The following is a 26,451-nucleotide window of genomic DNA, read 5'->3' as shown; positions in this document are numbered from 1 at the left end:
CCAGTTATCAATGCACTTACCGGTACATGTCAATTAAGATATGAAGAGTCCACTGCAAGAATGATGGATGTCATTTGCAATATATATTTTTCAGGAGAAGCAATTGAAAGTTTGAAATGCTTAGCGATCAAAGCTTAACTGTGATTTTCCGATCATTACTGGACAATGACTATCAGTGTTAATGCCATATAACTCTCTATGTACAGTCTATATGTCTTAAGCTATACATTAACAGTCTTGGTTCATTTCCGACAAGAAAGTGACATCCATCATTCTTGCAGTGGACTCTTCATATGCTTGTTGCTTACCTATCTTTACACTAGGTTGATCCTCCATAGCTTCAGGGCTGCGAACCTGCCAATAACGTTCTCATGGAGGGGCTGTGATTCCATCATCTTGTCCAACATATCTTTTTGGAGCGAAATATTCCCTAACGCTGACAGTCTCTACTGTGACATTGAGTTTCTTTGTTTTGTTTTCATTCGTTTTAAACACGAGAAGCTCCTCTCGACCGGTACGCTAGTAAGACGGTAGTATTAAAATGAGGGAATATAACTTATACACTTCTCCAAATACATCTTTGTGTCACGAAGAAGTCTATTTTGTCCAATATTCTTTTGAGAAGGTTAACTCCATATGTAGATGAAATTATCGGGGATCATCAGTGTGGTTTTAGGCGTAACAGATCGACTATTGACCAGATATGTTGTATTCGACAGATAATGGAGAAAAAATGGGAGTATAAGGATACAGTGCATCAGTTATTCATAGATTTCAAAAAGGCATATGACTCGGTTAAGAGAGATAAGTTTTATATGATATTCTTATTGAATTTGGTATTCCCAAGAAACTAGTTCGATTAATTAAAATGTGTCTCAGTGAAACGTACAGCAGAGTTGGTATAGGTCAGTTTCTGTCAGATGCGTTTCCAATTCACTGTGGGCTGAAGCAAGAAGATGCACTATCTCCTTTACTTTTTAACTTTGCTCTAGAGTATGCCATTAGGAAAGTCCAAGATAACAGAGGGGGTTTGGAATTGAATGGGTTACATCAGCTGCTTGTCTATGCGGATGACGTGAATATGTTAGGAGAAAATACACAAACGATTAGGGAAAACACGGAAATTTTACCTGAAGCAAGTAAAGCGATAGGTTTGGAAGTAAATCCCGAAAAGACAAAGTATATGATTATGTCTCGTGACGAGAATATTGTACGAAATGGAAATATAAAAATTGGAAATTTATCTTTTGAAGAAGTGGAGAAGTTCAAATATCTGGGAGCAACAGTAACAAATATAAATGATACTCGGGAAGAAATTAAACACAGAATAAATATGGGAAATGCCTGTTATTATTCGGTTGAGAAACTTTTATCATCCAGTCTGCTGTCAAAAAATCTGAAAGTTAGAATTTATAAATCAGTTATATTACCGGTTGTTCTTTATGGTTGTGAAACTTGGACTCTCACTTTGAGAGAGGAACATAGGTTAAGGGTGTTTGAGAATAAGGTTCTTAGGAAAATATTTGGGGCTAAGAGGGAAGAAGTTACAGAATGGAGAAAGTTACACAACGCAGAACTGCACGCATTGTATTCTTCACCTGACATAATTAGGAACATTAAATCCAGACGTTTGAGATGGGCAGGGCATGTAGCACATATGGGCGAATCCAGAAATGCATATAGAGTGTTAGTTGGGAGGCCGGAGGGAAAAAGACCTTTAGGGAGACCGAGACGTAGATGGGAAGATAATATTAAAATGGATTTGAGGGAGGTGAAATATGATGATAGAGACTGGATTAATCTTGCTCAGGATAGGGACCAGTGGCGGGCTTATGTGAGGGCGGCAATGAACCTCCGGGTTCCTTAAAAGCCAGTAAGTAAGTAAGGTAATTGTCAAATTTGGAAGTATCAGCAAGGCTGACGAAGAACAATATCCTGTAATTACGATCATGTTCTACATCACTTTTTCCACTGTAGCCGCAGTCTGTACTTTCTCCCTGAGAATTCACTTCTACTTTTTGCTACGTTCAAAATTCTAGCATAGTGCAGTAGACCATCTGAAATTTCCACATTAAGCGAAGAAGTGCTTTCGTCATGGCCCCGAAATGATAATTCCTGCTTGTTTAAATGCAAAGCAGCGTCGATGACTGACCGCATAACATGTCTGTTTAAACAAACATTTTCAATATATTGCACTAACAATAGCCTAGCTTTTTTTTTCAGGTTATTCCCAACAGTGTTCATATTTTTCTGTAAATTTTTGAACTGCAGCACGCGCTTTAAAAAAATGTTCCGCCGAATTTTCATGTTTTTGTAGAGCACGACTAACATTATTTTAGAAAATCACTGAATCCAGTTTCATTCCACACATTTTTTTTAACTCGAAGTAGTAGGCATGAGTAACAAAATAGTATTTCAATGTAGTGGCTCCCACACAACCACTCAGTGATGCTTGCTGTACCATGAAGTTGTAAAATTAAGTTCGTATGATTTACCAGCTTGTGAGTTTAACTTTTTACAGTTTATGTCTAAAATTGGTTGAGTTCTGTCTAGAAACAATAGATATCTCTTATACTGCTCACACCAGCGATTAAACGAGGTTTGAATTAATGTACACACTGTGTCATTGAACGGATTCATTTACACATATACAAAAACTATATGTTAGGTCCTAACACACTTATTAGAAATTAATTAAAAACTGAAATGCACTTAATATCTTCACCTAATAAAGTGATAAGTAAAATAAATTATATTTTAAAAATTAGGCCTATCACAACTGAATAGCTCGACATGGGCATACCGACACAAAACACGACGAAAACAGACTGAGGAAAGGCAAAAATTCATTCAACTTCCACTAAAAAGGCTGTGTTCGGAATATCAAACTTTCTTTCCATTGCTTTCATAGTATTAATTTTTAATAGAATTTTCCTATGAGGAACAGTAAAATTGTGGCCAGAAGAATAAAAAATTAAAGGAATGAAGATATCAGCACAAAAATTAAAAACATAAAACATAATAGGACCTATATGGGAAGAAGAATTGACGAAGCAGAATTTTTAGGAAAGAATTTTCTTCAGGACGGGCCATGTTGCTGGCCAGACAAGTAGTCGTAAATCTCCGTGTCACCCATTATACAAAGCGCACCGGCTGGGCTGAAGGCCAAACACGTGTTCGTCACAGCAACACCCGTTTCTTGAAGAATGTAGAAGTGCGGGGGGAAATGTCGCAGTCGTTGTCATAGCAACCACCCTAACATAGAAGAACAAAATAATATTTTAAATCTGAGAATCTGCCGCTCGAGGAACTGAGACGTGAACAGCGGGAATATTGAAACAGCCTGGCGATGCTTACTTGACATTTATTGATTTATAGCGCTGTAGTTTTTAAATTGGATAATTTAATACATGAAATATAAATCAAGTGGCTCGCAAAATAACAAGTGAAATGTTCTTCACCTTCTTCATTCGAATGGCCGCTACTGCTAAACAGTAGAACCTCGCTAGTTCGAACCAATTGGGACAGGGATCTGTTCGGATTATCGAAATTTGGGATTAAGTGAGGGACAGGAATGCAAGCAGGGAAACCACGCCTTATCCATCCCCTCCCCACCCCTCACTGATCACCCTCTGTTCAGTTTCATGGTCGGAAGAAGCTTAGGCTACAGATTATCATAAAATTATAGCAAACAAGAACTTACATTCATTCATTAGTGATAAAATAAGTTGTAGTACTGCATATACCTGTATAACCTGTTTCGTATTTACTTTTAAATATTTACGAAGACTTTCGGTATTTTTTTAGTTTTCCATTGTTCTCTTCTATTCTCTGTTCCATTCCAGCTTGGGCTGATTAGTTGGTTTTGTCCGAGATTTTCCCCAAACGTAAGACGAATGTCAGGTAATCTGTGGGGAATCCTCGAGCTCATTTCGCCAAATACCACCTCGCTATCAGCAATTCCATCAGCACTAAATAACCTAGTAGTTGATACGGCGTCGTTAAATAACCAAATAAAACAAGTATATTATATTATTCCTTGAACTTCATACCGCCACCGGCGTAGCTCAGACAGCTGAGACGCTTACCAGCCGATTCGGAGTGCACTCGGGAGTGGGTTCGATTCCCGCTTGGGCTGATTACCTGATTGGGTTTTTACAGAGATTTTTCCCAACCGTAAAGTGAATGTCAGTTAATCTATGGCGAATCCTCTACCTCATTTCGCCGAATATTATCTCGCCATCACCAATTCCATCGACGGTAAATAACCTTGTAGTTGATACAGCGTCGTTAAATAAGCAATTAAAAAACTTTCCGTATCAGATTCTAGAATGCGCGCAAACTTGGATCCGAGAGCGGAACTGTGGACTCATCTTGCCCGCCGACAGAGCAGGCTCGTAGGGACAGGACGTGCACGGGTCCGGGGCTGTGGTGCCTCCCCTCTCTCTGAGGACCGCGTCCGGATAGATCCCCAAATCCTGATGAATTACGTCTGAGTGGATTCCAGATTTGATTTCTACCTATGTTTACCTAACGTCCGAGTTGATTCCCTTTGCTTGTATAGAGTCAGCGAGAGGGTGATGTTTGCCTGTCGTATGCTGAGGAATTTAGTGCTGCAGTAATCTGTGATCGAATATTTTACGAAATGGAACTATAAAAATTGGAGATTTATCTTTCGAAGAGGTGGAAAAATTCAAATATCTTGGAGCAACAGTAACAAATATAAATGACACTCGTGAGGAAATTAAACGCAGAATAAATATGGGAAATGCGTGTTATTATTCGGTTGAGAAGCTTTTGTCATCTAGTCTTCTGTCAAAAAATCTGAAAGTTAGAATTTATAAAACAGTTATATTACCGGTTGTTCTGTATGGTTGTGAAACTTGGACTCTCACTTTGAGAGAGGAACAGAGATTAAGGGTGTTTGAGATTAAGGTTCTTAGGAAAATATTTGGGGCTAAGAGGGATGAAGTTACAGGAGAATGGAGAAAGTTACACAACGCAGAACTGCACGCATTGTATTCTTCACCTGACATAATTAGGAACATAAATCCAGACGTTTGAGATGGGCAGGACATGTAGCACATATGGGCGAATCCAGAAATGCATATAGAGTGTTAGTTGGGAGGCCGAAGGAAAAAGACCTTTGGGGAAGTCGAGACGCAGGTGGGAAGATAATATTAAAATTGATTTGAGGGAGGTGGGATATGATGGTAGAGACTGGATTAATCTTGCTCAGGATAGGGACCAATGGCGGGCTTATGTGAGGGCGACAATGAACCTCCGGGTTCCTTAAAAGCCAGTAAGTAAGTAAGTAGTAGTCTGTGATCATGGAATATAGGCTAAGTAGGGGCGAATGTTGATGAAAAGTCATCCTCTTATTTTTCACACTAGGACGATGTCTATTAATATAGAAATCCTTCCTATGTTAATATCAACGTAAAAAATAATTCCTTATATTGCATTTTTTTTTATGTTTTTGAACTGATAAGTCAATTTTATATTTTTTTTTCGCAATTTATTGGTCATTTTTAATACTTTGAAGAACTTTTAGATCATTTGGATTGCATTTTAATTTCCTCTTTACCAATAGGTCTGTTAATTCATTTTCTAAGCAAATAGATCAGTTGTAATTACCTACTGAATAAGTGAATGACAGTGAAGTTTGAGTTTTGTAGTTTGGAATAGACTCTGAAGTCCATCCCTCATTCCACCGAAGGCTTCAGTTCACACGACGGAAGTAATATAAAATGCTTGACAACAGATTAGTTTAAGTCCCTACAGTCTCGGCTGCGCGGAACGAGGAAACCGAGACAAATTGAACGCTGCGCTTGCCGCCATGATGATGAAGAGCAGACGCATAATAGCAGTACATAAATCACACAATTTAACGCTGTGATGATCTAAAATTGACAGATTATGGCCATTTTCGACGTTTAATGTAAAATTAGGACAAAATAAATATATTCAAAGTTTCATTGATGTGGGTCAGAGCATTAAAGGAAAGAAAATACGTACGCAGCAATTGATAGAAAACATGTTCATACATCCATAAATAGCCCTACACAATACACATTATACTGGGTGTTCATTTCAAAGTGTGTCATGACGTCACTGTTGATGAGTCAGCGATTTGAAGCGAGTTTCAGCTTTTGTGTCACAGAAGTTGCCTATTAATCAAGGCGTTCAATCTTTACTTGATAACGTGTACGGTATAACTTGAACGTCGTAGCAACAGATGACGGTCTGTAAGGTGTGCTACCATAACCTCTTTCGAACTGTGCTTTTCGCGGCCAAGTCGTACGCAGGGCATTTGTTATCATCGGTTGCGTACGGCAACATTCCAGAACACAAATCAAATGCTCCGTGTCCATGTTGACCGTCGAAATTAATGTCAACAAATACGTAAATAGTCGTCTTAACCCTCTCCCCATATCCCGACAGTAAGAAAAAACTCACCTCAGTACATGTTTCGAAACAGTTCACATTCCTGCCACTACCGGCGTTACCGTACGTATCGGTAAGTATTCTTCTGAATGAACGCCGTACTTGCTAGGCAACTTCTCTGGCACATATGTAATACACCTCTGCGGAAGTGTAGGAAGATTGAATTCTCTAGGCTCATCAACTAGCCACATGACGGCATACAGCGAGCCATGACACGCTTTGAACTGAACACCCAGTAGAATGTATAATTTTACGTTAATCAGCAAATTGTTAGGTTTCAGAGAATCAAAAATTATATTAACATACATTACTCTTAGATCACAAGACGCAAATACATGCACCTTGATTACACAAGTTCTTATTATAATCAAAGTCTTAAGTGAAATAAATATGTGATAATCAGTATAGACCTGTTGTTAAGTTTTAGAGAATCGAAAATTATTTTACCGGTACTTTTAGACCACAGGACATAAGTAACCACGCAAAATATAATGCGCAAAGGTAGCCAAATTACATTGAATTTATAAGTCATTCTTCAATTAATAAAGGGAATGCTATCAATTATAAAAAGTAATCTACCAGTACCTAATACATTGCAAATAATAGGTAACATGAAGCCCTAAAAACTAAACATAATCATATTATGCAAAATAAAAAACATACTTTTTATGAGTGGATTTCTTTACATACTGTATTGTTATTTTAAATAAATAAATACGTATCATTGCTTGCGGACTGATAGTATCTGCATAAGCTGTGTGAGAATGTTTTGTGTTTATTTGGTTCCACTTACAGATGTGAACAGTGATTTTCTATTACGAAAATAAACAAATCTCAAACAAGAAATGACGGCTTTAACGGCAGTTCCTCGCATAGCTTGTGCCAATACAGTTTCTCCAAATCTTGAGAAATTGAGTAATATGAATTAATGTGCAACAGACATGTTTTGTTTTGTGTTTAAGGAAGTGTTTCATTACTTTGTGTTCTTATTCAGTTTGGTAGAATAACATTTTCTTTTGAAACATATAGTACGTACGCAACTTGAATAAACCGGTTTTCGTGCACTCTATAAGCACACTCCTCTCGTAGCAGGGTCTGTACCGTGCAAGCACAGTCTAGTATATACAGTCGCGAAGCTCAATACATTACATAGTTGCTCACCACTAGGATCGCTAATATCGCCTCATTACAGGCAATGCAAAATAGTGCCGTCACAGTCTATTGTTTCTAGCACCTCAAAACTCAAGCTTCGTGACTGTATATAGTAGACTGTGGTGCAAGCACAGAGTGCATAATTCTGCCCAACCCTGCTCTATATCTCCTACATAAATACACCTTCAGTAATAGAAACTCCACACTAGATGGCATCAACAACGATGTTAATTCCGAGCATTGAAACAGAGTTTAAGCAGACGTTCCCTCAACACGACACAGTTAACCAGCGTTGAGTGAAATCAACAGTAAGCAGAGAGCAGTGAACCGTCAGTGCAGTGTACCCACTTCAATGTTACGAACGATATCCGTATAGGTTAATGTTAATAGTGATTTATTACTACAAAACATCACATCGACAATTCAAAAGTACGAATGAAGACGTGAATTAGATTCAAGGTGAGCACTAAAATTACATATTACCTAGCACTAAAACTACATATTATCTGGCACTAAAATTACATATTATCTATAGGCCTATATATTTGTGTGTCAATGCTTCCACATACCTGCAAAGACGATATTCATTGCATTTACGATACAGCCGGGGGCTTGTAGCCTCCGCTGCCCCCAAGATACCTTCTATACAGACCGTCAAAAACCAACATAATGCATAACAAACATAGATAAAATTGTCAGAGTTAACAATAATGCCGTCCACACCTGTGGAGTAACGGTCAGCGCGTCTGGCCGCGAAACCAGCTGGCCCGGGTTCGAATCCCGGTCGGGGCAAGTTACCTGGTTGAGATTTTTCCGAGGTTTTCCCTCAACCCAATACGAGCAAATGCTGGGTAACTTTCTGTGCTGAACCCCGGACTCATTTCACCGGTATTATCACCTTCATTTCATTCAGACGCTAAATAACCTGAGATGTTGATACAGCGTCGTAAAATAACCCAGTAATAAAAAAAAAACAATAATGCTTACGAGATTTGAGAGTAGTTCAAAAGTGGCACATGTGAACAGCTGGCATCTTCTACGCAATTACCAGACGCCCGCTCCGGTATTGTGCACTTAAGCCTACTTTGATCTAAAGGTACCACCAGTATTTTATTCTTCGGACTTCGTACAAAATTACTGGGAAAGTATCACGCTTCAAGCAAAATGACATCATTACAATAAACTGCAGCATAGTTCTGTTTAATAGTAAAGCTTAAAATTTACTACGAGATATAAACTCCTAGTCATAAGAACTCTCACGACAGTATTATGAGGAAGTATTTTAAAAAGATAATCATGAAAGCAAGTTTTGCTGCTGTTCGATATTAACCTTTCGCTGTCAAAATGTAGGCTACGTCGAGCAATGTTATACAAAAACAACAATTATGATTTAAAAACTTTCCGCGTATCTGCATTACATTCGTCATATGAAGTCTTCACGTTTAGCCAGGTTTTTTTTTAGAAGAGTTCTACTCCTTGCTTTGCGATTTTGTTAGTCTATGTCAATCGAGCCTATTTGTTATGTGTCATGCATATATACACTGCACGCGAACATTAATATGGCTTCATAATATCGCGCTACCCAATATTATCTCATAGGCTATTTCCACGTCAACAATGAAGAGAAGAATTAGAATGCTTGGTTCTAAACCTCGGACGCAATATCAATACAGAGTGTAAGGGGTATAAGTTCTGTCCTTTTCACAGTCGTTGTGGACAGTTTACAGCAGTGGTCGTCAGCACTCGCTGAATGTGCAAAGGGTAAGCGGTGCCGTCCCGTGAGCACCGTCGTGCAGCAGGAAGCGGTAGAGAGCATACCCGCTAGCAGCTACGAGTGCACCATGGTGCACTGTGTTTTCCGCGGGTAAAAGACGCTAGCCCCAGGGTGTTCTGCGCTGAGGACCGCTGGTTTACAGGATCAAAAATGTCCATACAACATAGGGTCAAAACTTGATATTTGTCCCAGAAAAAATATTTCTTCTGTTTTTATTCGCATTATACTGCTTATATTGTTAGTAAAATTACGAAGACAAATAGGCTACATCAGCAGGTATATCTAGCAAAGAGTTAATATTACTTTAAATAAATATTTGTTTGTTCCATTACGTTTTCGTGAAATTAAATAAAAATGCATGCTTAAATTTGTTAATATTCTGGCGTGAGAGACGTGGCAACGAGTTCAGCAGGCAGTACTCTGCACAGACGTACGTACGAGTCAGCTGAGTTCAAGCTCCCTGTGCATAGCTCTACTGCCGAGCGGATGGCAGTTCGGTACAGGGTGTTCCATAAACAATTTGCAATGTCATTCACAGTTCAGGAATATCAAGTAAGGCAAGAAGATATACCGTCAACGTTTTCCTCAAAGAAGGTTACCTAATCGGAGAACTTTTGTAGCAGATTCTCAACGATTTTTCAAAACTAGGAGTTGCTTACTCCATTTCCAAAGTCACACAACCAGGAATTTGTTTAAAAATGATACTGATTTACGGAAGCGGGAGAGATTAAAATGTTGCATAAAAAAAAATGTTTGTGTGATTTTGTCCAGAAAATCATTAGTTTATTTTTTAGACGTACAATAAAAAAAGGAGCAATATTGTTACACAAAATGTAAATTTACCATAATGTTCTATTAATGACATTGAAAGTTTGTATTTGCTGCTCGTTTTATGTAAACAACAGTATTGTCACGGTCGCTCCTGCATTAGAACAAAGCATCTGTTGGATCCCCTCCACCCCGCTTGAGCTGTACTGTGTACTTCTAAACCACCTTCCACCCGCTGTACTTCTAAACTCCCTCCTCCCCATCCAACAACGTTGCAAAACGTCTATTATTGTAAACTTATTAAATGTGAAGCATAGGAACGCCATTTCATAATTTCAATTGAGAAACACGCCAAACGAATTATCTTTGCACCAAAAAGCGGATGCTCCCTGGACCAAAAATACACAAATTCAATCTTCTAACACGATTTTTTTTAATACTTTAATTTTATAGTTTATTTCAGCGATTTTGAAAAAGGTAAGAAGTGGCGCTCCTGTAATTCACAATTACCGTTAGATTTCATCACACCGCGCTACCCAATATTATCTCATATTTCCACGTAAACTGTGAAGAGAATAGTGCAACCTACAACGTAAGACTGTTACGAATTGCTAACAAACTATGAAAACATTTGTAGAATATATCACATAATAAGACACATTAAATTTCTACACATCTATCGTTAATAATGGAACATTGCAATACATTGGAATACTCATCTTATTTTCGTATAAATACAGAGATAAAAATTTAAACAAAAGTTAATAAATTATACAAAGAATTATATTATTAAAAATATACTCGTCGCTTTTCTGAAACCACTAGCAATGTATTACATGTGGAAGAAGTAGAATGCTTGGTTATAAAATTCGGACGCAGTATCTATCTATAAACGCAATACTAAAATTGCAACGTAATTATTTATGATATTCATGAACAATACTACACATCACTAGGCCTATGTCCTAATGACACAACATTTTTATGCTGTATTTTAACACTCAATATAATTTTTATCTATAAGCATAATGATCAAGGCATTGCATTATTACCTTTTAAGATCCGGAATCTTCGTTCCTTCCATTTTCAAATATTAATACACAAGAACAGTCTGTGTTATCTAGCACATAATAAATCAATATCCTTTATGGCGACACACGCATCACAGATTGCTACTGGATAATTTTACTTACAAAATTCACAGAATTCAAATCTTTACAAGCACATTTATTCTAAAAATAATGAAACACTCCGCGCACCACACCGAACACGATACAGATGTGAGGAGAATGCCAATATAATTCCTGACATACGAAACTCCCTTCCTGCCTTTTAGTTTTTATGGGAAAAGTTGACCTTGCAGCTTGCACAACTTGGATTCGTCTTATTTCGCTGTCTGTGGTGCAACTTCTAAACTACAGGGATAGAGATAACTGTCAGGCATTTAGTCTTCATCGCAAGACGATAACTTGGTAAGTTGCATTATATTTCTGCTTTCATAAATAAAGTTCTCACTGTCATCGTACACAGAAGTACTTTGTTCGTTAATGCAGATTTAGTCAAATTAACAAATATGATTATAAAGAGGTATATCACAATAACGTAATGTATTTATTTGCATAGGTTACGGGAATTGTATTGAAGTAAAAGACACATATCGGCTGATTCATCCCTGGTAGTTACTGTTATTTTACTTCGGTTTCCTTCAAAATTTATTAACATCAATAGTGATACTTTACTTGCTATTTGGGAAAAGGAAATTGTATTAGAACAATGGAAGGGGTCCATAATTGTAGGTATCTATCTTTAAGAAGGGGGACAATATCACTTTTGTTGTCGTCATACACAATTTTGTCGAATATTCTTTTGTGGAGGTTAACTCCATATGTAGATGAAATTTATCGGGGATCATCAGTGTGGTTTTAGACGTAATAGATCAACTATTGACCAAATATTTGTATTCGACAGATATTGTAGAAAAATGGGAGTAAGTTAACCTATAAAATTACAGTACATCAGTTAGGCCTATTTATATTTTGAAAATGGCATGAGAATCGATTAAGAGAGAAGTTTTATATAATATTCTTATTGAATTTGGTATTCTCATGAAACTAGTTCGATTAATTAAAATGTCTCAGTGAAACGTACAGCAGGGCCTTTATAGGTCAATTTCTATCAGATGTGTTTCCAATGCACTGAGGACTAAAGCAAGGAGATGCACTATCACCTTTACTTTTAACTTCGCTCTAGAGCAGCGGTCATCAGCACAGAGCACCCTGTGACTAGCGTCTGTTACCCGCGGAGAACACACTGCACAATGGTGCGTTCGTAGTCGCTAGCGGGTATGCTCTCTACCTCTTCCTGCTGCACGACGGGGCACACGGGACGGCTCCGCTTAATATATAAATAGGCATAAATAAATAAATAACTTAAATAAGTTAAACGCTACTGAGAAAGTCATGTCCGTACAGAGTACTGACGTCGGCACATTCAGCGGAATAGAAATTTTCGTGTCTCTCCTAGCAGGTAGAAGTGTAAGTTCAAATCACAATCATTTATGCTTGATATTAGATCTAATTACATAGGCTGTACACAATAATTGGGGACTCAATACGGTAAACGATTAAAGTGTCTCAAACAAAATGTGTGGGAATCTTGCCAAACAGTATTTTTCCATAATTCTGGCACTTTCATCGTTCACCATTTCCACATATTTTATTAAGGCACTTTCACCGTTCACCATTTCTACATATTTTATTAAGAAACATATTTTATTGCACTGAAATAATAGCCTATAACTTATAGGCCTACTGTATATTGGTAGAATTAGGCTAATGAATAGGCTAATTGTTATGAAAAAATAATGAGCATTAGGGATAAATGAATTAGGGCCTACATACTAAGATTTATTCTACAAAATTTTGTTATTTTACTTTTCGAAATCTTTATTTTACCTTATTAGGCCTACAAATTTGTATTTTGTATTAGACTTAAAAATTCTGTAGGCTATTAGGCTACATTAAAAAAATAACAGATATCCCTCAAAACCAAACACTACAATTTGGATAAGGATGTAAGAAAAGCTGGATTTCTTAAACATCAATCACACAATAAAATAAGAACAAGCCGGCCGCCCTTTCCACTTCAAACGGCATCACGCCTAGCAGAAGCACTTCCAGCGTTCCCCAGTGTCACTCGACTGAGATAGGCCTTTTCATCATTAGGGAAATCTTACGACAAAAATTATGACTAAACCGGATGGATCTGGCACATTCCACGTTTATCAGGTTACAAAGCACGGCACATAGGTAAGCCTACTATCGTTTCATGCAAAGAAACAGAAATTGACATTGTGACACTTTCATCGTTTACCATATTCAGTCCTCAATTACTCGACGATCAAGCCTATCTCGTTGTTATGTGGAAATACATAGGCCAGTGATGTCGAAGCAAGCGCATTTTTCTGACCTTGACGTCTTGCGCGGGCAGCAAGCGCTAAGTATGGAAAGAGGAGAATTTTTCTCCGTTCCATTACTCTTTCATCGTATGATGACGCAGAATATCTGCATGGAAATATCATATGTACTTCGGTACATTAAAATTATATATATATATATATATATATATATATATATATATATATGACATGCGTAAATCACTTCGTAATTTAAGACGGCGCTTATTCCGTCGGATTCCGGCCAACTAGTCACTCATAACGAGTGCACCTCAGCACATGTGTGGACTTCAGTCCTACGTTCATAGACATCTATGACGTAGTGCAGAGGGCGGCCACTAGAGGGAACCCAAGAGTTGGAACTTAATCTGAGACGATTCTGTCCGACGCCGGGGTGGTATCCGGTGTGGCTTAGTGGATAAAGCATCAGCACGTAGAGCTGAAAACTCGGGTTCAAATCCCGGCGCCGGAGAGAATTTTTCTCCGTTCCATTACTCTTTCATCGTATGATGACGCAGAATATCTGCATGGAAATATCATATGTACTTCGGTACATTAAAATAATATATAGAATGGAGAAAGTTACACAACACAGAACTGGATGCATTGTATTCTTCACCTGACATAATTAGGAACATTAAATCCAGACGTTTGAGATGGGCAGGGCATGTAGCACGTATGGGTGAATACAGAAGTGCATATAGAGTGTTAGTTGGGAGGTCGGAGCGAAAAAGACCTTCGGGGAGGCCGAGACGTAGATGGGAGGATAATATTAAAATGGATTTGAGGGGGGTGGGATATGATGGTAGAGACTGGATTAATCTTGCTCAGGATAGGGACCAGTGGCGGGCTTATGTGAGGGCGGCAATGAACCTCCGGGTTGCTTAAAAGCCAGTAAATAAGTATTATTATTATTATTATTATTATTATTATTATTATTATTATTATTATTATTATTATTATTATTATTATTTAATATTGTCTGTTTGTAATTTTCTTTATTTATAATTTTGCTCAATAATACGATATATCAAAATGATATGTGTTGGATTGTGGTTCTTTTCTTTGATGTGAAATAAATTTTGATCCATATAAACATGGAAAAACTTTTCTTCTCACTCAAGAGTCACTAGGATTGTCAGGAGGATCCTAAGGACAATGAAAAAAGAAAATTTGAAATGTAGTAACAAACCTATTGCAAGCGAGATACTCAAGTATTTTCATATGGACTTTAATTTCTGCTGGAAGAATTGTCTTCAGTACCTCATTCCACAAGCTGTAATAATTTAAATTAACAACTTTATGATATTCACTTATTCTTTTAAATAAATTATGGTTTATTTAACGGCGCTCGCAACTGCAGAGGTTATATCAGCGTCGCTGGTGTGCTGGATTTTGAATCGCAGGAGTTCTTTTACATGCCAGTAAATCTAATGACGTGAGCCTGTCGCATTTAAACACTTAAATGCCATCGACCTCGGTCGGGATAGAACCCGTAACCTCGAGCATAGAAGGCCAGCGCTATATCAACTATGCTACCGAGGGCGACTTCACTTATTCTTGTTTCTGTTCTATCCTCACATCTGTCATTGCCATTTCCAGATCTGCTACGCATTTTCCTATAGTATCCATAGATTGGGTTGGCCTGGGTAGCGTAGCTGGTATAGCGCTGGCCTTCTGTGCTCGAAGTTGCGAGTTCGATCCCGGCCCAGGTCGATGGCATTTAAATGTGTTTAAGTGCGACAGGCTCATGTTAGTAGATTTACTGGCATGTAAAAACTCCTGCAGGACAAAATCCCGGCACATCGGCGACATTGATATAACCTCTGCAGTTGTGAGCGTCGTTAAATAAACCATAATTTAATTTTTCATAGGTTGGTCCTGAAAATAAAAATCATTGTGCTTAGGTACGAGGGCTCCATAGGCGTGGAGCCCAATTCAGATAAATTGGTCCAAATGGCTTAAAGTCGGCCCAGGTCATTTTATCTTCTAGTTACTTACTTTATATTAGTTACTTTATACACTGTACGTGAACAATACTGATATATCATAATATTTAAACTACAAGAATTTTCTTCACGTACCATGCATTATATTGTCCCATAATTGCATTTTGCACTGAAACAAGACTGGCGGACAGGCGGTTTTTCACCTTTCAATCTACCTGCAGTGCCTGCTGTCGTGATTTGATGTAAAGAAATCGCCTATCGCAATTCGCGGAATACCTTCCCTTAGATAAACTTATTTTTTATTCTGCTAAACCTACCCTTTTATCCGACTTACAGACCACTGCCGGTAGGTTCACAAATTCGGACCTTCCTGAAAACGGTATCGGCGTGACGCAGGGCCACCACTGCAGAGATATCGCAGAACAATCACAAGAAGGATAAACACCCAGTCCTGTGTTGGGAAGCACATGCGCTATACCTATGGTCACAACGGCAGAGAGTGATAATATGCGAAAAGAAAGGTTTGTATTATTTAAGCATCGATTTGAACGAATAAATAGAATGAAACGTTCATAGTTATAGCCTTGAAAGGTAAATTAAATAGCTAATAAAGATACTATTTATTATATGATTGGTCTATAATTTGATATTTAGAAGTTGCGAACAGGTTAAATGGTGCACGCTACAGCTGATTCTCCTCTCTCCCATGCTATGATTTGACGCTCGTAACAATCGTGGCTGTGGTAGCCACATATGTTTCATTAATTGCTTCCGCATTGTATCTACGAAACAATTTTCTTTTTAAACTTATAAAACTAACGTAACAAATGAATACCCAGCTATTACATTTTAATTTAAAGTTTGTGTATTTACTGGGTTAATCTATTAATGATTTGCTTACGTTTCAATTCCTAAAATATTAACTGTAGGCTATTGCGTATGTTTTTACTTACAAAAAAGCAGAACGCAGAACGAGTATAAAGTTGCACCTCATTGGATGATGGAATGCAGAAGAAGTAGTACAACGATATGGCCAACTTAATATATTTGAAAACAACTCAGACCATTAGTAAATTATCAAGTTTTCTTGGATGTTTCTTAAAGGAATAGGAACATACATAAATGGAATTAACTGTGCTAATTATACTAATTTGCTTCATATGAATTTTCTTAGTGCAGCGCAGTGCCATTTTATTATTTTATTAGAAGCATGACGTTATTGGTACTTCTGAATGATGTCATACCGAAGGAGGGAGAATCGTGGATGTGCAGTTCGTGATTGTGACAGTGAAATGTTGTGCGTGTGGTTTAATTTTTGTGTTGGATAATGGAGGATATGAATAAATGTACGGCCTGAGAATGTCTTCGTGAGTTGAAAGGTTAGTTACACATTTTATTGTACTCTATATTTGATATTTTCTGAAGATGAGTGTTTCTTAAAATCTCACGAAAACTGTGATACGGTAGAATGGTGAAGTTAGTTCAGTATCATGTATTGCATTACTTTGCTGCACAATGTAGCGTTTAAAAAATTTCGTTAGCCAGTTTTGCGTTTGTGTAAGAAATGATAATAGTATTATGAAATACCAGTTAATTGGTCAGTTTATTGTTCCAATGTGGCTTCCTCAGGTAGCTTGTGATGGAATATCCTTTGATCACGAAAATAGGGGAGCCATAATAAAATTAGGCCTGTATTTTGTACCAGTTTTCATCTTGATATATTTTTAAAAGATACACATTAATTCAAACGAGTTTATTATAATTTTTGTGGTTTTGGCCTACTACTCGTGTATATATTATGTAGTTAACATTCTATTTGTAAAATATAATGCAATTGTTATTCGAGATGCGCTCGTTTCACCTTAACATCTTAGTGAGCCACCGATGTAGCTCAGTCGGTTAAGGCGCTTGCCTGCCGGTCTGAAGTTGCGCTCGGGCGCGGGTTCGATCCCCGCTTGGGCTGATTACCTGGTTTGGTTTTTTCAGAGGTTTTCTCCAACCGTAATGTGAATGCAAGGTAATCTATGGCGAATCTTCGGCCTCGTCTCGCCAAATTATCATCTCGCTATCACGAATCTCAACGACGCTAAATAACCTAGTAGTTGATACAGCGTCGTTAAATAACCAACTAAAATAAAAAAAGTCTTAATGAAGTAAAGTGACGTCAAAAATATTTTCCTTTCATTTGTAACTACATAATATGTCCTAATTGTACCTATATGCACTGTAAAATATTACCATGGCAACTAAAACATGTTTAAGCAAAGCCTGCATGGTATAGTCATAGTCTAGTGTATACAGTCACGAAACTTGAGTTGTTAGGGTGCTAGGAACAATAGACTGTGCCGGTACTATTTCGCATTGTCTGTAATGAGACGATATTAGCGACCCTAGTGGTTAGCAACTATCTATGGATGCATATTTACTACGTATTGAGCTTCGTGACTATTCCAACAAACAAGGTAGGCCTACAATAAAAATGTAAGGAAAATGTTTTTGATACCGCTGTATTTCGTTCAACCGTACTAAGCGTCATTTCTCGAAATGCAAGGTTTGTTTCATATCGAATTGTTTCATTCATTTAGTGTTCTGCCCAAGGGCAGGTCTTTTACTGCAAACCCAGCTTTCTCCAATCTTTCCTATTTTCTGTCTTCCTCTTTCTGTCCTCATATGATCCATATATCTTAATGTCGTATATTATTTGATATCTCCTTCTGCCTCGAACTCTTCTCCCATTCACCATTTCTTCCAGTGCATCCTTCAGTAGGCAGTTTCTTCTCAGCCAGTGACCAACCAATTCCTTTTCCTCTTTCTGATCAGTTTCAGCATCATTCTTTCTTCACCCACTCTTTCCAACACAGATTAAAGCCCTAGTACACCCCAAGTATTTGAAGCTGTCCATTTGCTTTACTGACTGTCTCATTTAGAATTTGCAAGTTCTTTATTTTTCTTCCTACTACCATGGTCTTCGTCGTATTTGCATTTATCTTCATCCCACACTACTCACAGCTGTCATTTAGCTATTGGACTGTTTATCTTTTATTTTATTGGGTTATTTTACGACGCTGTATCAACATCAAAGTTATTTAGAGTCTGAACTTATACTCCTTATGAAAAATATTTACTTAGATTTAGTGCTCAAGTTTTTGTTACGAGATAGTTACCGTTAATAAAGCTTTATTAAGGCCACCATATGTCCGTAGAAAAGTAGGGTTGCTTTCGAGCCTTAGTGTCCGGCGTTCATAAAACCTTTGACGGTACAGTCATGTTTTTCGACGCTGTAAACCTGAAGTTTTTCAGAATAGAAACCAGGTTTTCGTACATACAGTCTATTCTATACAGAACTAGAAAGTATTGACAGTTAAACGGCTTCAAGGTGTCACCCTGGCAACCGCTGAAACCAGCCACCCAGAGTCCATGCTTGCATGTCGCTACTTTTTCACGTTAGCACGTGGTAGCCAGCTGTTTTGTTCGGAAGAATCGAATCACCGTTACTGTTTTACAGCAAGTATTGATGTTCTGTAATGGCTATTCTTTTCGTAGTTATTTTGTGTTGATGGATGTAGAATTATTTTGAGCGTAGTTTTAAATTTAATTTAGCTGTGTGAGTATTTCTAACGCGATTTATAGCGTTCGTGTATTTATAAAATTTCGCAAGACGGCAAGTTCTTACTCCCTCAGTTAACGGAAGTTTCACAGAACAAACTTTTACTTCATTATAATAATGATCCGAGGCACCACAGCCCATTGAGAACCACGACCGACCAGCCGGCTGCTGGCCTCACGTCCACATGCCGAAGCAGAGGTGGACGATCATCCAACCAGAATAGAGTTATCGTGTAGTTAATACGATGATCCCCCGGCCGTTATAGCTGGCTTTCGTAATTACTTAATTATATTTGGGAAAATAAATATTACCTGCGTGAAATTTTAAAATCAGTCTCCTTATTTTGAATTGCTTAATTTTATTTGGCGATGTGATCGTGAAGGGATTAATTTTATTATCTACCTTGTAGCATCACTATCAACTTTCGCTATATTTACGTCATCAGGATAAACTGAAGTAGGCCTGATTCCGCGTCATTATTAGGCCTACTGATACTAGGCTAATATCTGAAAGCCATCGGCGTAGCTCGGTCGCTTAAGGCGATTGCCTGCCGATGCGGAGTTGCGCTCGGGCGCGGGTTCGATTCCCGCTTGGTCTGATTACCTGGTTGCGTTTTTTCCGAGGTTTTCCCCAACCCTTAGGCAAATGTTGTATAACCTATGGCGAACCCTCGGCCTCATCTCGCCAAATATTATTTCGCTATCGCCAATCCCATCGACGCTAAATAATCTCGTTGTTGATATAGCGTCGTTAAATAACGAAGTGAAAAAATTATCTGAAACTCTTAGTTCGGGTAAACCACACACCCCACTATTTTTCTGTACTGTTTACTACACTGTAACATTCTGATTTATGTAGGCCTAACACTTCTGTAAATTACGAGACATTATTAGCTGATCAGAGATTGTCCGTGCATCTCTCCTTGGTAACTGCAAATTTATTAGCAGGAATTCTTGATTACGGTTTATATCATAGGCAAAGGCTATATTGGTTACACACTATGTATCATATTAGCATTTACTCATACTATATTATTATTATTATTATTATTATTATTATTATTATTATTATTATTATTATAGTCAGATTCCGTATGATACAAATTATTACGAGATTGTCAGTTGATCAGTTCCGCCCAGTGAACTCTGTGTATATTAAACAGGAGGCACTACTCAATGCTTTAAAAGCGTGACGCGAATTCTTCTAACAGAGTTTTTTCCTTGTCTCTTTTGCTGTAAATGTTACGTTATACAATATCAGTTTATTGTAATCTTCAAAATTATTTGCGGAACTCCAAACTGTTAATGTTTTCTATATAATGTCAATGGAAGTTACCAAGTTGTCAGCCTTGGAGTAAATGAAATCACAAAAATATTAAATAGGCCTACCGGTAGACCTACGAAGAAAAATAACATGGTTTCTAATGAAATAGTGTCTACGAAACCTAGCGACGTCGAATTTGACTCCCAGCAAACTTTAAATGAACTGGATGTCATTTTCGTATTCTTTTTAGTACCGTACTATGTTGTCCTCAGGGAAAGACCTGGCATAGAGTTTATACGAGATTCTTTATGTAAAAATACTGTATATAGAAAAGATAATAGCGTACGCAGGAATTCTTTTAAAGGGCAAGGGTTTATATATTGTTCTTGCTCTGACACATATCGTCAAGTGAAATGTACTGCCTGATAATAGATAGGCTGTAGGCCTACTGTACATATAAGATAGAACTCAATCAGAGGTATATAAACTATAGGAGGGTTAACAATGTAATTTTTTTGTTTACAGTTATTTACATTGCCATTTTAATGCCATTGATACTAATTTGAGGACAAGTAAGATTTCAGGGTCAATTAATTTTGGCCAAAATAGCGCAGAGGTAGTTCCATTCGTACTCCGCTAATACAACTCTATTGTTTTACAGCTGCTTCTTCAGGCTTACCAACATAACTAAGCGTGACATTACGAAAGTTCCACGCTAGTGTACACTGGATTTTTTAAAGTTATGTTTTGTTAGATTACTAGCTTTGAATAGATTACATTAGGTTTGGTTAGTTTAGATATTTCTGTATTATTGCGTTACCACGTTAAGGTACAAGGTAATTTACATTCTTGGTTTCTAGTCGAGTCATACATATTATAAAAAAAAGAGAGAAAATCTTCCGACTCCAATTTCACACCGAAAATGAGGGTCTAAATTTGCTGTGAAAGTGGTGGCTGGCGGAGAGGTGCGGGAATTTGCGGCAGGTTAGGTTAGGTTAGCTTTTCATATGCTTTGAATTTACGAATATGTGACAGGCTAGGTTAGTTTAGACCAGCGGTCGTCAGCACAGAGCACGTCTCTTACCCGCGGAGAACACACTGCACCATGGTGCACTAGTAGCTGCTAGCGGGTATGCTCTCTACCTCTTCCTGCTGCACGACGGTGCACACGGGACGACTCCGCTTACCCTTTACACATTTCAGCGACCATTGGTTTAGACTTTTGCTATGACTTACATGTTGCATGACTCGTAACTCCGAAAATAAAAATTTTAAAAGAGAAGCAAAAAACTATCTATATACCCAGGCTTTTAGGTATTCTTAACGAAACACTGCTATGTTGCAATAAAATCAGTCTTCATAATGATGAGGTATGTGATTTTATATTGCTGTTTCATTATGAGTCTGATTGCCGTACCTCTAGCAGGTTAAATAAATAAATATTAAATACACATACTCACCTTCATTATGACGCACTTCTCATTTGAAACGTAATTTACTACACTCTCGAACAATTCTTTTTTCTCCTAATAAGTATCGCTATGAAATGCATATATATCCAACTATATTTCCACAAAAAAAACCCCTTACAAATTCCTCGTCTTTCACTTCAAAAATCACCAGAAGTACCTGTGCTGATTTCTCATTAATTTTAGTGGCAATAATCTATCTGAAAATTGGCATTAGCCGTTACGTTATGTCCCCCGCCAGGAAATTAAAAAAATAGGCGTTTTTGTTACGTATACAATCCAAATTAGGATTGAGACATGAAGTGTATTATTTAAAGGCATACAGTTACAGACACAGCCGTCTCTCTCCTTTTATAATACACGTCAAATATTGTGGACACATTAGTAAAAAAAAATATGTACCTACAGGTCTCAAGTGAGTTTTAAGTGATTTAATATGTTTTCAAATAATATTTTTGTTTATTTTAATGAAATATTTTCTAAAATTTATGAGACAAAGTAAATATGGAACAATGTTTTATATTTATTAGAATAAATTACGTAGCCCTACAGTCACTGCTTATTGTTATTGAACACAGTTGATCCACAGTCTAGTATATACAGTCGCGAAGCTCAATACGTAGTAAATATGCAAACATTCGGTAGTTGCTCACCACTAGGATCGCTAATATCGCCTCATTACAGGCAATGCAAAATAGTTCCGTGACAGTCTATTGTTCCTAGCACCCTCAAAACTCAAGCTTCGTGACTGTATAAAGTAGACTGTGGTTGATCCTTAAAATCTTTGATACAGATAGGTAGACATCTTTGTCTGGCCATTACACTGTTATTGTAGAATAGCATCTCTGTGAAACAGGCAAGGTACGACAGCCACTCTTACAGAACGTTTTTACCCACTGTTATCAGATGTATAATAATAAGTTACAACTAAATTTTCTTAGGAATGAATTTGTCAGTGTTTCTATCTTCGACATTATTATTACTTACTTACAAATGGCTTTCAAGGAACCCGGAGATTCATTGCCGCCCTCGCATAAGTCCGCTATCAATCCCTATATTGTGCAAGATTAATTTAATCTTTATCATCATATCCCACCTCCCTCAAATTCATTTTAATATTTTCCTCTCATCTACGTCTCGGTCTCCCCAAAGGTCTTTTTCCCTCCGGCTTCCCACTAACACTCTGTATGCATTTCTGGATTCGCCCATACGTGCTACATGCCCTGCCCATCTCAAACGTCTGGATTTAATGTTCCTAATTACGTCAGTTGACGAATAAAATGGGTGCAGCTCTACGTTGTATAACTTTCTACATTCTCCTGTAACTTCATCCCTCTTAGCCCTAAATATTTTCCTAAGAACCTTATTCTCAAATATCCTTAATCTCTATTTCTCTCTCAAAGTGAGAGTCCAAGTTTCACAACCATACAAGAGAACGAGTAATATAATTTTTATAAATTCTAAGATTTTTTTTGAAAGCAGATTAGATGACAAAAGCTTCTCAACCGAATAATAACAAGGGATTTCCCATATTTATTCTGTTTTTAATTTCCTCTCGAGTGTCATTTATATGTCTTACTTATTTATTATTTATTATTGTTATTATGATTTATTATTATTATTATTATTATTATTATTATTATTATTATTATTATGCAAAACACACTAGTTCTGTGTAATTCGCTTGCCTATTCCAGTAGTGGGATATCTACTCTTCATAGGTTGGCAGAGTTAGAAAGGCGGCCTAATGTGTCCGAAATTTGTTATCGCGTAGCAATGTGCATGCTGTACGAATTTTTCCTATTTAAGAAACGAAATAATTTGGGAGGAATAATTTTTCATATTTAATGATTAAATGATATTTTTCATATGGCACGATGGCGCTTACATATATTCAAGTTTCACTTTATTTACTATTGATAACGTCTGTTCAACAAAATGTTTAAATAGTACAAAAATAAAAACTAACCAAATTAAATTATAACATACTTGAATTGATAGTCATGATAAAACCAATACGTAAGAAAATTAACTAAAAATAGCGTCAATATCGATAGTAGAGATCTGAGATGTACTATTTCAGTTTTGGGGGGCTCTGACGGCGCCAAGGTACTACTTTTCAAGGCCTGGCAGCGCCAGGGCACTTTTCGGATTATCTATTACCGTAAGATTTTGCAATTATATTAAAAAGTCATGTTTTATTCATATTTAAGTTAAACAATTTCAAAGTAGGGTAAACTACAACTTTATCTAAATTTGAACCCGTGCATTACCTTCTGACATTCCACAAGTATTCCTGGGGAAATGATTGTGGTGGCGGTGGTGTTGGTGGTAGTGGTGGTGGTGGTGGTGGTGGTGGTGGTGGTGGTGGTACTACGGAAATTCGAAATTGCAGAGCCAGGGAACTTTTTTGTTTAGAAACACACCATTGATGAAGCTTACATTTTGAGTTTCATTTAAAATTAAAATTCATTGTGAGATTTTGTTACACTGTTTTTCGAATGTACACTATTAATTTTTTATTTGGTTCTTTAACTATTGTATATCAATTACTGGGTTATTTGGCGTCGATGGAATTGGTGATAGCGGATGATATCTGGTGAGATGAGGTCGAGGATTCACTATGTATTACCTGACATTCGCCTTACGATTGGGAATAACCTTGGAAGAACCCGAACGAGGTAATCAGCCCAATGCTGGAATCGAACCCAAGTCAGAACGAAAACTCGGATGACTAGACAAACGCGCTACTGCCTGAGCTACGCCGCTGTCTGGCATTAAATTTAATGGTCACAATTTAACAATGAATTTACTACCCTCCTTGTCTTCTAATATTTAGACTCCTAGGCCTACTGCAATACTTCAATATTTTCAGTAGGCCTATATTTTTTTTCGTTGCTGACATAAATGCAAGTAAGAAGACTGAGGAAGCAGACAGACACTGTAGTTTTTTATAGGCTGAGTAGCGTAATGTTTTCAAGGCGCTTGTATACTACACAGCTCTCTGATTGGTTGAAATGCCTGTGCTTCGTAACTCGAGAACGGCTGTGTGGGACAGTACAATGCGATGTTGAAACATTCATGTGAATTCTGAAAGCTAAAAACAGAGAAATGCCAAAATGTAATGCAAGCTTTTTAATGATGATAATAATAATAATAATAATAATAATAATAATAATAATAATAATAATAATAATTCTGATTTTGTTTATTGCTCAGAATATTAATACAGTGTATTAAAGAACAGATATGCACAGGATGGTCTAAAATCTGAGGGATGACAAATTTAAAAAATGGTATTGAAAGTTCATTAAATATGTTGTTACTGTTGTCATGTATATTGTATTCTATCTTCATAAAAATAATAATAATAATAATAATAATAATAATAATAATAATAATCGACAGATAATGGAGAAAAAATGAGAGTATAAGGGTACAGTGCATCAGTTATTCATAGATTTCAAAAAGGCACATGACTCGGTTAAGAGAGAAGTTTTATATGATATTCTTACTGAATTTGGTATTCCCAGGCATTTAGTTCGATTGATTAAAATGTGTCTCAGTGAAACGTACAGCAAAGTTCGTATAGGTCAGTTTCTGTCAGATGCGTTTCCAATTCACTGTGGGCTAAAGCAAGGAGATGCACTATCACCTTTACTTTTTAACTTTGCTCTAGAGTATACTATTAGGAAAGTCCAGGACAACAGAGAGAGTTTGGAATTGAACGGGTTACATCAGCTGCTTGTCTATGCGGATGTCGTGAATATGTTAGGAGAAAATCCATAATCGATTAGGAAAAACACGGGAATTTTACTGGAAGCAAGTAAAGAGAGAGGTTTGGAAGTAAATTCCGAAAAGACAAAGTATATGATTATGTCTCGTGAAGATTATATAGTACGAAATGGAAATATAAAAATTGGAAATTATCTTTTGAAGATGTGGAGAAGTTCAAATATCTTGGAGCAACAGTAACAAATATAAATGATACTCGGGAGGAAATTAAACATAGAATAAATATGGGAAATGTCTGTTATTATTCGGTTGAGAAGCTTTTATCATCCAGTCTGCTGTCAAAAAATCTGAAAGTTAGAATTTATAGAACGGTTGTGAAACTTGGACTGTCACTTTGAGAGAGGAACATAGGTTAAGGGTGTTTGAGAATAAGGTGCTTAGGAAAATATTTGGGACTAAGAGGAATGAAGTTACAGGAGAATGGAGAAAGTTACACAACACAGAATTTCACGCATTGTATTCTTCACGTGACATAATTAGGAACATTAAATCCAGACGTTTGAGATGGGCAGGGCATGTAGCACGTATGGGCGAATCCAGAAATGCATATAAAGTGTTAGTTCGGAGGCCGGAGGGAAAAAGACCTTTAGGGAGACCGAGACGTAGATGGGAAGATAATATTAAAATGGATTTGAGGGAGGTGGGATATGATGATAGATAATGGATTAATCATGCTCAGGATGGGGACCACTGGTGGGCTTATGTGAGGGCGGCGATGAACTTTAGTGTTCCTTAAAAGCCAGTAAGTAAGTATTATTATTATTATTATTATT

At 37.2% G+C, this 26,451-nt stretch overlaps 1 protein-coding gene across 1 annotated transcript in view; it reads right to left on the bottom strand.

Annotated features, from left to right (window-relative positions):
• The window catches only part of LOC138715557 (uncharacterized), an 84,274-nt gene extending 72,859 nt beyond the window's left edge, over positions 1-11,415 (bottom strand). Inside the window, exon 1 of the mRNA XM_069848622.1 lies at positions 11,194-11,415. The gene's annotated coding sequence lies outside the window, so the exon portion shown is untranslated. The remainder of the gene's footprint in view (positions 1-11,193) is intronic.
• Positions 11,416-26,451: the final 15,036 nt, after the last annotated feature.

The sequence above is a fragment of the Periplaneta americana genome, chromosome 15 (genome assembly GCF_040183065.1).
Source record: "Periplaneta americana isolate PAMFEO1 chromosome 15, P.americana_PAMFEO1_priV1, whole genome shotgun sequence".
Lineage (NCBI taxonomy): Eukaryota > Metazoa > Arthropoda > Insecta > Blattodea > Blattidae > Periplaneta > Periplaneta americana.
The sequence above is the reverse complement of the archived record's forward strand: the minus strand, read 5'-3'. Positions and strand labels throughout refer to the sequence as shown.